The sequence below is a fragment of the Tigriopus californicus genome, chromosome 6 (assembly GCF_007210705.1).
Source record: "Tigriopus californicus strain San Diego chromosome 6, Tcal_SD_v2.1, whole genome shotgun sequence".
NCBI lineage: Eukaryota > Metazoa > Arthropoda > Copepoda > Harpacticoida > Harpacticidae > Tigriopus > Tigriopus californicus.
The window spans coordinates 13,744,691-13,754,602 of record NC_081445.1 but is presented as its reverse complement, the minus strand read 5'-3'; the positions used below and the strand labels follow the sequence as shown (position 1 = coordinate 13,754,602).

The 9,912-nt window shown below is 42.2% G+C and overlaps 1 long non-coding RNA gene across 2 annotated transcripts in view; it reads left to right on the top strand.

Moving 5' to 3' along the window:
* LOC131882459 (uncharacterized) overlaps positions 1 to 9,636 on the top strand; it is a 15,732-nt gene extending 6,096 nt beyond the window's left edge. The window contains exons 2-4 of one of the 2 annotated variants that reach the window (XR_009373486.1): positions 3,498 to 7,195; positions 7,725 to 7,911; positions 8,238 to 9,636. This is a non-coding gene — a long non-coding RNA (uncharacterized LOC131882459). Of the gene's footprint in view, positions 1 to 1,671; positions 7,196 to 7,724; positions 7,912 to 8,237 lie in introns of those variants that run through there. The other variant, XR_009373485.1, reaches the window with a different exon arrangement.
* Positions 9,637 to 9,912: the final 276 nt, after the last annotated feature.

Sequence of the window (9,912 nt, the reverse complement as noted above, 5' to 3'; positions counted from 1 at the left end):
ACCACCTATCAGAATACATTCAGAGATTGCTAAACTGGAGCAAACTTCCTTAAAAACTGAAACTAACTTATCAATGGCTGCATCTGGGACGATTCCTGTTTCAGAATTGAAATCATGTCAATTTCTTCTAATCTTTCTATAATCAACGGCCAATGTTCATCTTTGAACTTGACCTTAGCCAGACCGACTTTTTGACCGGTTTTACTCTAGAGCACGCCGGCTTTTGAGTAATGGTCGACCCTATCTCGAGACACGATGATCTGACAGATTAGTAGGTGTCACATGGACATACTGGATCAGATCAGGGTCATTGGAAAAGACCAAGTCGAGAACGATATTCTCTCTAGTGGCTACACCAACGTGCTGGGAGAAATTGCGCAAGATCGCGAAATCTTCCGGCTTTTCGAACGACTGAGATGTCGATTTCGAAATGGGAATATACCAATCAGGACTAACCTCCCACTCTACAACGCTAGCCGGAAAATTAAAGTTCCCTACAAAGAAAACCTTCGAGCAAACTGCCAGATCCAACTCATTTCCAGTGAATTGGAGAGCTCAAGTAAAAGAGCTTACTGAACAGGAGGGGGCCTATATATTGATACAATGGACAGATCAAGACCTTGGAGGTGACAAACTAACAGCTCTACTTCTCCATTAGACAATTTTATATGACTAATGTGCAAAACATTCCTAAAATAGAGGCATACACCCCCATGTGCGAATATGGGATTATCAGGGCGTCTCCTATCACAACGAACTAACTTGAAATCAACTGTGGTTAGTTCTTCATCTAAGACCCCTGGCCGAAGCCAGGTTTCTCTTATAGAGATGAACGAGATCTCTCTCTCAACGGCTAGTTCTTCTAAGATCTTAACTTTTGTGCTGTCTTTTTTAGAAATCAGACAAGGCACGTTCAAATATAGCCCCTTTACGGGCCTCTCTTTCAACGGACCAAGTTCACAAGATCTTGGACCATCCTCTCCAATCGTAAAAAACTCCTCTTATCAACAAAGCTACGTTCTACTGGAGGCAAAGCATGAGCTAATCGGGAATTTGGGAATATGTTGGGGCAAGGAATATTAGGGAGGAGAGTGTTTATAGGAATAGGGGTGGATTGGGTATTTGAAGGAAGAGGAGGGAATTTGGAGAGAGGATGGGGGGTAGGAGGAGAGGGAGGGAGGAAGCTAAATGGGTTAAGGAAGGGGGGTGGGGTGGGATTAGGTTTAGGAATAGGGTCAGCTCTAAAACTACGAAACTGAGCTATCCTATTTCTCGCCTTTCTTTGCGTCCCTTCTACATGGACGGAGGTACACCGTACATTAAAGCACGTCTTAAGTTTCATGGACTGACGGCACATGTACGGGTGAAAATAAGGACAATTTGAACAGCCCTTTTTTCTATTGTATTTCTCAAGGCCGAACTTGAGAAGGTTTTGACACCATTTAGGGTGGTCAAACTGACAGCCTTTTCCTTCTTCAGGACAAGGCTGCTTTCGATAAACAGGACAGACTATTTTCTCTACAACTGTCTTTTCCTGCGCTTTTTCAAGAGGAGATACTACTTCAACTTCTACGTTGGTCAAATTAGTCGACTTCTCAACTACTGGGTGAGCCTGTTCTTCAAGCAGTACCCTGGTTTCATTGACCAGAGCAACTAAAGCCTCTATAACAAACGGCTTATTGACTATGGAAGGGTCCTTTCCAGCCAAGACCAGGTCCAAACATTGTCTAGCCTCTTTGCTGACTTTTCCTAAAATAGCTTCCATCATGAATGCAGGAGGAACTATCTATTAGTAACAAAATCAACAAGCCAAGAAAAAGAGAAGAAAAGAACTAAAAAAGCTGTGCAATCTTGTCCTGAGATACAGGACAACAGAGCAAAATAGGAATGAAATACTTTAACATCAAACTAACATACAAATCAAAGATGGAGATAGTAAACAAGAAGTAAGTGACAGAGAAAAGCAAGGAATCAAGAACATATGTAAACTAGGACATCAACAAGAAAACACAGAAATAAACTCAACTAACTGGTCGAACACAAAATAAATCAATACAGTAATGAACAATAAATTCTAACTCTAAAGGACCAATACAATCAAACTGAAGAACTACACATAACGATTTGGAACTAGAAAAACTACACTACAAATCAGAAAGAAACTGCTAAAGCTAGACATAAACATAAATGAGCAATAAACTTATTAGGTTTTAAAGTAATTACGTCTTACCAAAGAGCCGTGAAAAACCAAACCTAATTGAGTGAATGAATGGCAATTCCCATTCATTCACCCACACACAAACACCACGAACACTACACGTGCACAGCAACCAAGGAGCAACAGAGGAAGTCACACCTTGGTTCGAAATTCCTGGGAGATAAGAACGAGAGCAAACAAAATGCATCTGTTCTCAGCGAGCTCCAAAACAGAAACAAAATCAGGTTCAGGAGGTCAGGTCGAACAAATCCCAAGGCTTTTTTCCCTTATGCACATATGGCTGTTGGCACAATAGGCTTCATTCAACAATTGCAAGTATTTGATGGCAAATATATGATAAGTAGCAGAGAGTCTCGGCAAAAAACGCTCTGGAATGTTTGATCTTCAGGATCACTTTCTTGCCAATCTCATTGTCTCGTTTTAAAATGCCTGAATGCAACAAGGTCATAACAGATTAATGGGCCGAGAGAACCCCAATTCAGTTGTAGAAGACAAATAAATTTTTCCAGACTCGCTGTTTGGGTCACCATCAAATGATGAAAAAAGAGGTTCACTTCCTTGTGTGATAAGCTCTGAACAAGAACTGTACATGACCTCACCTTGACACTGATCCAACAAGTATCAAATCTAATCAAAGAAAATATTTTCACCCTCAAGGTTCTAGAGATGTTCAGATGGGTTGAAATTGATGGCTGGAACCTACTACAAGGCTACTTCAGTAATCTCTTTCCATAAGTTGTGATTGATTGAACACCTTCTTCACGTCTCTTACGTCTAGTTTGAAAACTTCAACATTCACTTCAACTTGATAACTTTATCTGATTCCAGCAATTGCCTGCAAGGAATGTATTAGTTGACTCCGGCGGGTTGCCCAAACCATCCTAATCTTGACCCAAGTTCGTTAGACTGGCACCTGCTCTTCTCTCTCAAGAAACAGTAATATTCACTCCGGGCCCGGTTTTTCTGAGCTTTAAATCGATCGGGCTTCTGCTTTGGCATGGTCTTGCTCTCTCTTTGGCAAGGGGTTTATTCACGCATGTTAAGATACGAGTTTGTTACAAGCAAGGCTGGACATGACATCCGCTCTGAATATCTTCTTTAACTTAGTGAAGCCCCCTCGTTAGCTTCTTCCTCATTGTGTGTTTTCAACCTAACATCGTTGGTAGGTTCATTGACTTTGGCATTGAATCGCTTGTTCAAGTCCACAATATTGGTCATTGTCGTGTGTTGGTCAGGACAATTGTTTGAAGCGGTTAGATCCTCAGAATATATCTTACAGATGGTTAAGGGACTCACGGGACTCTATGGACTTATGGCACCAGTGGTAAAATGGGTGCCAGCAGAAGCCTTGATGCTTTCTCGCCTTTCCTATGTTATTCGTTGTCGTGTGAGCATATTTTCCACGGATTCGATTTCGAAATGATAGCGTAAATCCCGGGGGAGGATTGGCGAGCCTTTTTTTGGCTTATAAAGGTCGGTATCCGGACTTGTACTCTGGGGCTGAGCACATGTCGACCATCCCAAGAACATGTTCACCCACGACAGTAACAAACCAAGATTTCACAATGATCGATTGATCGTTTCAGACAAAATGGTTGGATTCACTTTCTGAGGCTTTTCTCCCTCGCTGTTTGTTAAATATGCTCTCTTCATGTACATCAGTTGCCGTTCCAGCTCTGGGGTGGCTGTCCATGATTGGAAGAATTCTTGGGTCAGCTCATGGATACACTTAAAAGTGAAATAGTCCGATTTAAATCGTCAAGTACTTCAACTATGTCGGTTTCACCTTCTCCACCCAACTCTCCTTCAGCAATCACCTCCAGTCCGCAATACCAAGGCCAGGGCCAGGATCGGATACATGTGCAGTAGACTTCCCATCAAGAATCTTCCCCTTCCAATAGTTCTTCAACCCTTCCTGAATTGGATCAACCCAATTTTGCTCTACAGCCTTCACCTTTGGCTTCCCAACTCCGCCCAAACTGTCCTCAAATCTGCCGATTCCACCTTCACCAAGTTCTTCAAACAATACCTGTGTGTGCCCCAATATACCAACGATGCATGGACACATTTTTTATGTGAAACCGAGCCTCTCACCATTGGACCGGCAAGGTTAGTTTCCAACAGGGCTGGGAACCTGACCTCTCAGGCGGTGATGTCCGGGCACAAGTTGTCCTTCCCGGTCAAGGACTTGCTTACACCTGATTGTCCTTGGCCCGACATCCCTTTGGATTATTGTTGGTCACATGCCTTTGTTTGGCTCCCAGCCTAATGCCATCGACGATGGGAGCTGACAAAAGATGTGTTAAATCTGACCCACCCACACTACTGCAATAACCAAGGTTTTCATCATTTACCTCTACCTAACTGTAGGTGGAATTTTAAGTGTATTAATTCGATATGGTTAGTGTGCTTCAAGCATAGTCGATTCTAATCGTTTTTGAATTGGTACGTGACATTCACATTTTTGTTACGTATTTACGATAGTAGGACTTGAGTACACTCGAGTCCACTCGGAGTACACTTAAGTGTATACTCAGGGTCCGTGAGTACACCTATGTGCTGTACTCGGCTATACTTGAACTCTCTTTTGGGCTTGCCCTGAAGTGTCTTTGTCCTCAGTGAACCTGTAAAGTGTAGAACCGGCCCAAGATTGTCTTTGATTAACACGGTTCGGTCAAACCACTCAAGTTTGTCATCTTATGCCGTACATGTGTGATAGCGCGGTTGTTGATCTTTTAAGACATATGTAATATGAAAAGACGTCGTAATCCATCGCAAGTAGCTACTCCAGCCCTTCATCATAGATGAACAATGTCACAGGAAACGGTCGTATCAAAAATCAATCTCTACGCCCTTCCTATCACCAAGGAAAAGCTCCAGTACCCGAGGGGGTAGTCAGCCCAGCTATAACCAGGGGTGAGGAATGTCGGCTACATGTTTAAAGGGCCGAGAAACAGAAAATTCCGGTCTTCCACAACCGCTTTTCACAACCCTCTCAGATCCAATGAGGAATGTGTTAGAACCGACAGTTACACATCACCCTTCAAGAAGGACAGTGACATTTTGGATCTCGAGGAGAGAAGCTGTAATTTGGAGCTCGAGGAGAGAAGTCAGGTTTTGAACCTCTCCGAGGACGAACCACCTGCCATTGCTTAGTGCTGGGACTTTGCCATTGTTGTGGTGCCAAGAAGTGGGAACCGTTTCGAAGGACAGAGATCGTCATCGTATGGGAGTAGGAAACCCAGGAAGCCTTTCACAAGAGCAAGAGGACCTGGGAAGTGCCGAGTCTGTGTAAAGCACTTCGTCATCACTCTGTTAGTGGACCTTCAATCCCGTCGAGTGGACATCATCCGAGGATCTCCATTAGACCATCACGCCAGACATCGTGCAGTAATTATTAACCAATTGTTTCACATGTGAATATACCCTTTTCCATTGGGCCAACAATTCCCCCACTTTTCTTACCGGAGCTAGACAGCTGATAGGCGGTGTGTTCTTTCATGAATATAGTAGATTGAAGTGTGCAGTTTGCCTTGAAGAGGGAGCTTGGATTTCCCAGACGACCGAGATCGTGCTGGCATCGTAGGGAGTAGAGGTAGCAAGTGATTTGTATTCAACTGTAACCGAAGTTCATCACTCTTGTAGCAGAAATCAGTAGTTAGGCTCTAGAAAAGAGGTCTACTTTGATAGACGCATTTAGACTAGGATAGCTAGCCTTGAAGATTGGCCCAAGTGTATGCCATACATCTGAGATTGATCTGGAACCGTGGGGAGTAGAAGTAGCTAGCGATTTGTATCCTTAGTCAATTGATGATTGTTTGACGCCCTGATAAAGGAAGCTCGAACTATTGATTGTGTGCCCTGATTAGGGTTAAAACCGGAGGCCTTAAGATAGGTCTAAGAAATTGAAGCACATATACTAGGTGCTTTCCATCTTTGAGAGCTATTACGGTATTTTTACCTATTGCTTGGGTCAAGAGTTCCATGTTTCCGTTCACCATGGGAATTCAACAAGTCAGGACCTTTCACCCCTGGTTGGCGGACGGAATACATAAAGTTAAGAGCTTGGAGGAAAAAGTCAGACCGCACATGGAGTACGTCAGTAGTGGAGTGGAAAGCTCGGTCGAAGATCGAACGTCTTCTAGCGAGGTTTTGTAGAGCTATGCGTTACTTCCTGACCAGATGCATTCCCACTGACAGAGTGCTCAATGAATTCCATCTTCATGGTCAAGCAACTCGATTAGAAGGTATCACAAAACTGAAACGTCTTCTAGCGAGGTTTCAGAGAGATTTCCTCTCCACTACTTCCGTACTCCATGGACCGCATCAAGGAGTTAAAGCGAACAGGCGGAGGAGCGCCAACCAAGTCAAAAGAACTGAGTAGCTTTAAGGCTCAAGTTTTGGATGAGGCCGGAGATAACACCGAATTAGAATCACGTTTTGATTCGGAAACACAATTTGACCTCGTCCTAAACAACAAGACCTCGAAAACGAACTTCTGAGTTGACAACATCTCAAAGGACCGACCCTTTTCCACGCCCATTGACAAATCAAAACGAAATACAGCCAGAGGAGCCCCAAATTCAACGTGAACCACAATCAGGACCTTTGCCACTCAACCAATGTCAATTTCAAGATAAGGCCTGCTTCCCAGAAATCTCTTCAGCTAGTCTAATCTTTGCGGAGGACGACGAACTGATGCCGTTTCATTTTGGGTAAGACAATGAAACAAACAAAACGAAATATAGTGTTGAAAACGAGAGTGATCAAAACATTGAACCAGCAACAGCCAGCATTGAAAGTAAGTAATTGTCACCGAGTTAAAGGAATACAAGCATTGAAACTTGTCAAGTTTTCTTTTTTCTTAGGCCAAGATACCACGGTTTCCTTTGACTTGACTACAGGTCAAAGACTTATCCTACAAGAACAGTTCAACGACACGATCAATGTTACCCTACCCCCATCTACGCCTGCCAGGTATACCGCTCTAAGCCGGTAATAACCGAGATGATTTGACCTTGCCTTCATAATGTTTGTGTATTGTTGCCGCTCCTGAAATATGTCTGGCTACCTTATCCATTCATAAAGCAAAACTTGCCAAAAAAAGAAAGAAATATCTTTAGGGGGCACGGGTTTGAACTCAGGAAAATCGTGTTTTTGAGTCTGTCCCTTGTTGAAAAATAAGCCATTTATCATTGATTTGCCCTCTAAAAAGTCGCAAATCACTTCTTAATTTTTGCTCTAAAGTCTTATCTAGGTAGCTAAGTTTTAGCTTCCAAATTTTCCACTCCATAGCCATTCCAGAGATCAAAACTGTACTCCAGATACCTCTTCATTTTGGTAAAATTCGATGTTGGATTCCCTTATATATCTTAGAACAGTAATTTGCAATCTTTAATTCTTTCATTTGTGAACTAAAGGTTATTAAATATGGCCTGACAGCATTTTGCAAGAAATCGAAAATATTGTTTTTGTCTTAGAAGTGACTTCTTCACATTTTTCCCAGATCTCGTTCTGCAAGTCCAAATGACGAAACCACTCAAGACCATTTACCCACTCGCGGCCGAGGTGGGAGCAGGGGCCGCAATCGAGGCCGAGGCAATAGGCGAGCCAAAGCATCATCAACTATAGCGGGGCATTTCATTGAAAATCGAGGAATAATGGAGGCTAACTTTTTAAGCAATCAGCACAAGGTGATTTTTTGTGTTGTCTTTAGTTACTACTTTTTTCACAGTACAATATGAAAGTTTCGAACCTATGGAAATGTCACCAACATTTTGAATTTGAATTAATTCCTATCATTACTTCCAATGCATCGTCCAGTCTAACCCCTAACACTTTTTGACACCTTTGCTCACTTACTCGTTTGTAATTGACCCAGTAGCTTTTGCTTCTAGTTGTGCAACACATAGACCTAAAACGTAAATGGGCTCGAAACTTTCTTTTCAGACTATTTTCCGACCAAGAAATAAGATTCCTTGATTTGCTTTCCTTTTCACACCATACTTCTGCATTTTAGATAAAACAAGAGATTCTGGAATTGGAAATACAAGCTGCTGTAATGTACAAAAACACCCTAGAGAAAAAAGCCACAGACGAAAAATGCCAATTCAATAGCCGATTTCCACACGAAGTCAAATTGTTCGATATTGTACGGAAAAATGCGGCCGACTTCGTTGACCTCGAGGTGATGTCTTCAAAATTTCGGGTTCGTCGAGAAAGAGCGTTGACAATCAAGGCGGAGAAAGAAGCGGGATTGGATCCAAAGACTACAGGGTAGCTACAAACTTCGCCGGCGATAAGTTTCAGCACTTGTAAATCCACTGTGGCTCAAATTGGCAAGTTGGATTGGCCTCCAATTTTTGGAGGAAAAGCGCTCCTAAGGATCATATAAAAATGTGGAGGCACTCGAAAGAGGATTAAAGGCTGCTTGGGAAATATCACCATTAAAGCTGTGCTCGCCACAGTGACAGGAGTTTCAAAACGTATCAATCAAATTGTCCGTGCAAAAGGAGGTCAAATGAATAATTTTACAAACAAGAAAGGTTAATGGCAGTTCTAACATCACCATAAAAATTTTGATGCATGCATCAAACGTTTTTTATGCACTATTTGCATTTCTAATTGCCGGGGTATTATGTGGCAGCCTAACGTGCCACAGTGAATGGAGTTTCAAAACGTATCAGTCAAATTGTTCGTGGAAAAGGAGGCCAAATGTATAATTTTGCTAATAAGAAAGGTTGATGACAGTTCAAACATCATCATAAAAAAGTTTGATGAATGTATCTGATATTGTTTTAGAACTATTTACATTTCTAAGTGCCAGTGTACCTTGTGGCAGCCCTGTAGTTTTGATAACCATCTGTTGCCGTAGTTTCATATACTTTTTTTGAGTTCGTCGTAGGACAGCACTGAGTTCTTCATAATAACTATTTGTTAGCCCCTAACAGCTTAGAATATTAGGTCATTTGATTTGTTTGGTCTTCCATGTATGTATTTCTTGGCCATTGGCACTGACTTTCAAAGCTCTCGAACATGCCTTCAAGGTTATTTCTGAGATAATCTGCTTATCTTTGTCTGAAATTTTTCTCTATGCTTTTATCAAAACAAAATACAGGCGAAGTCCGTCACGGTTTTAAGTTTACCTTGTCCCAAATGAAACAATATCCTCCCAGAATTTCTTTACCCTTGGGTCAATCCTCTACAAGCTTTGGCACTCTCCGGCGAACTATTACAAAAGGGTTTTATTTTCAAGTTTTGATTTACTTGATTTATAAAAATATATTAATAATTGTGTTTCGTAAACGAAACTTTTCCCTACCATGGCGAGAGAGCTGTTGGTCGAGATCGAAACGAGAGAGCTCTTCATGGTAGTCTCTCTCTGACTGTAACGTGGAGAGGCTGGGTTCCTTCAGATAGAGTAAAAGGTTGTGAATCACAATGGCCGAGGATACTATTGCTTGAATGTTGGCAAGCTTGGTGCTTCTTATCCCATACAAAAGGACTGGAAATCTTGTTTTAGCACACCAAAAGCATGTTGAACTTTTATTCGAGTCTTCTTGTGAGTCTTGTTGTGAGCAAGGATCTTTTGGCGCATAGCTGGAGGTGCCGATGCTATTTTCTGGACCCGAACGGGGGGTAGCATCACATTTTCCGCCCCATGTCCTTCATCTCCCAAGAGTGCCAAGGGCCTC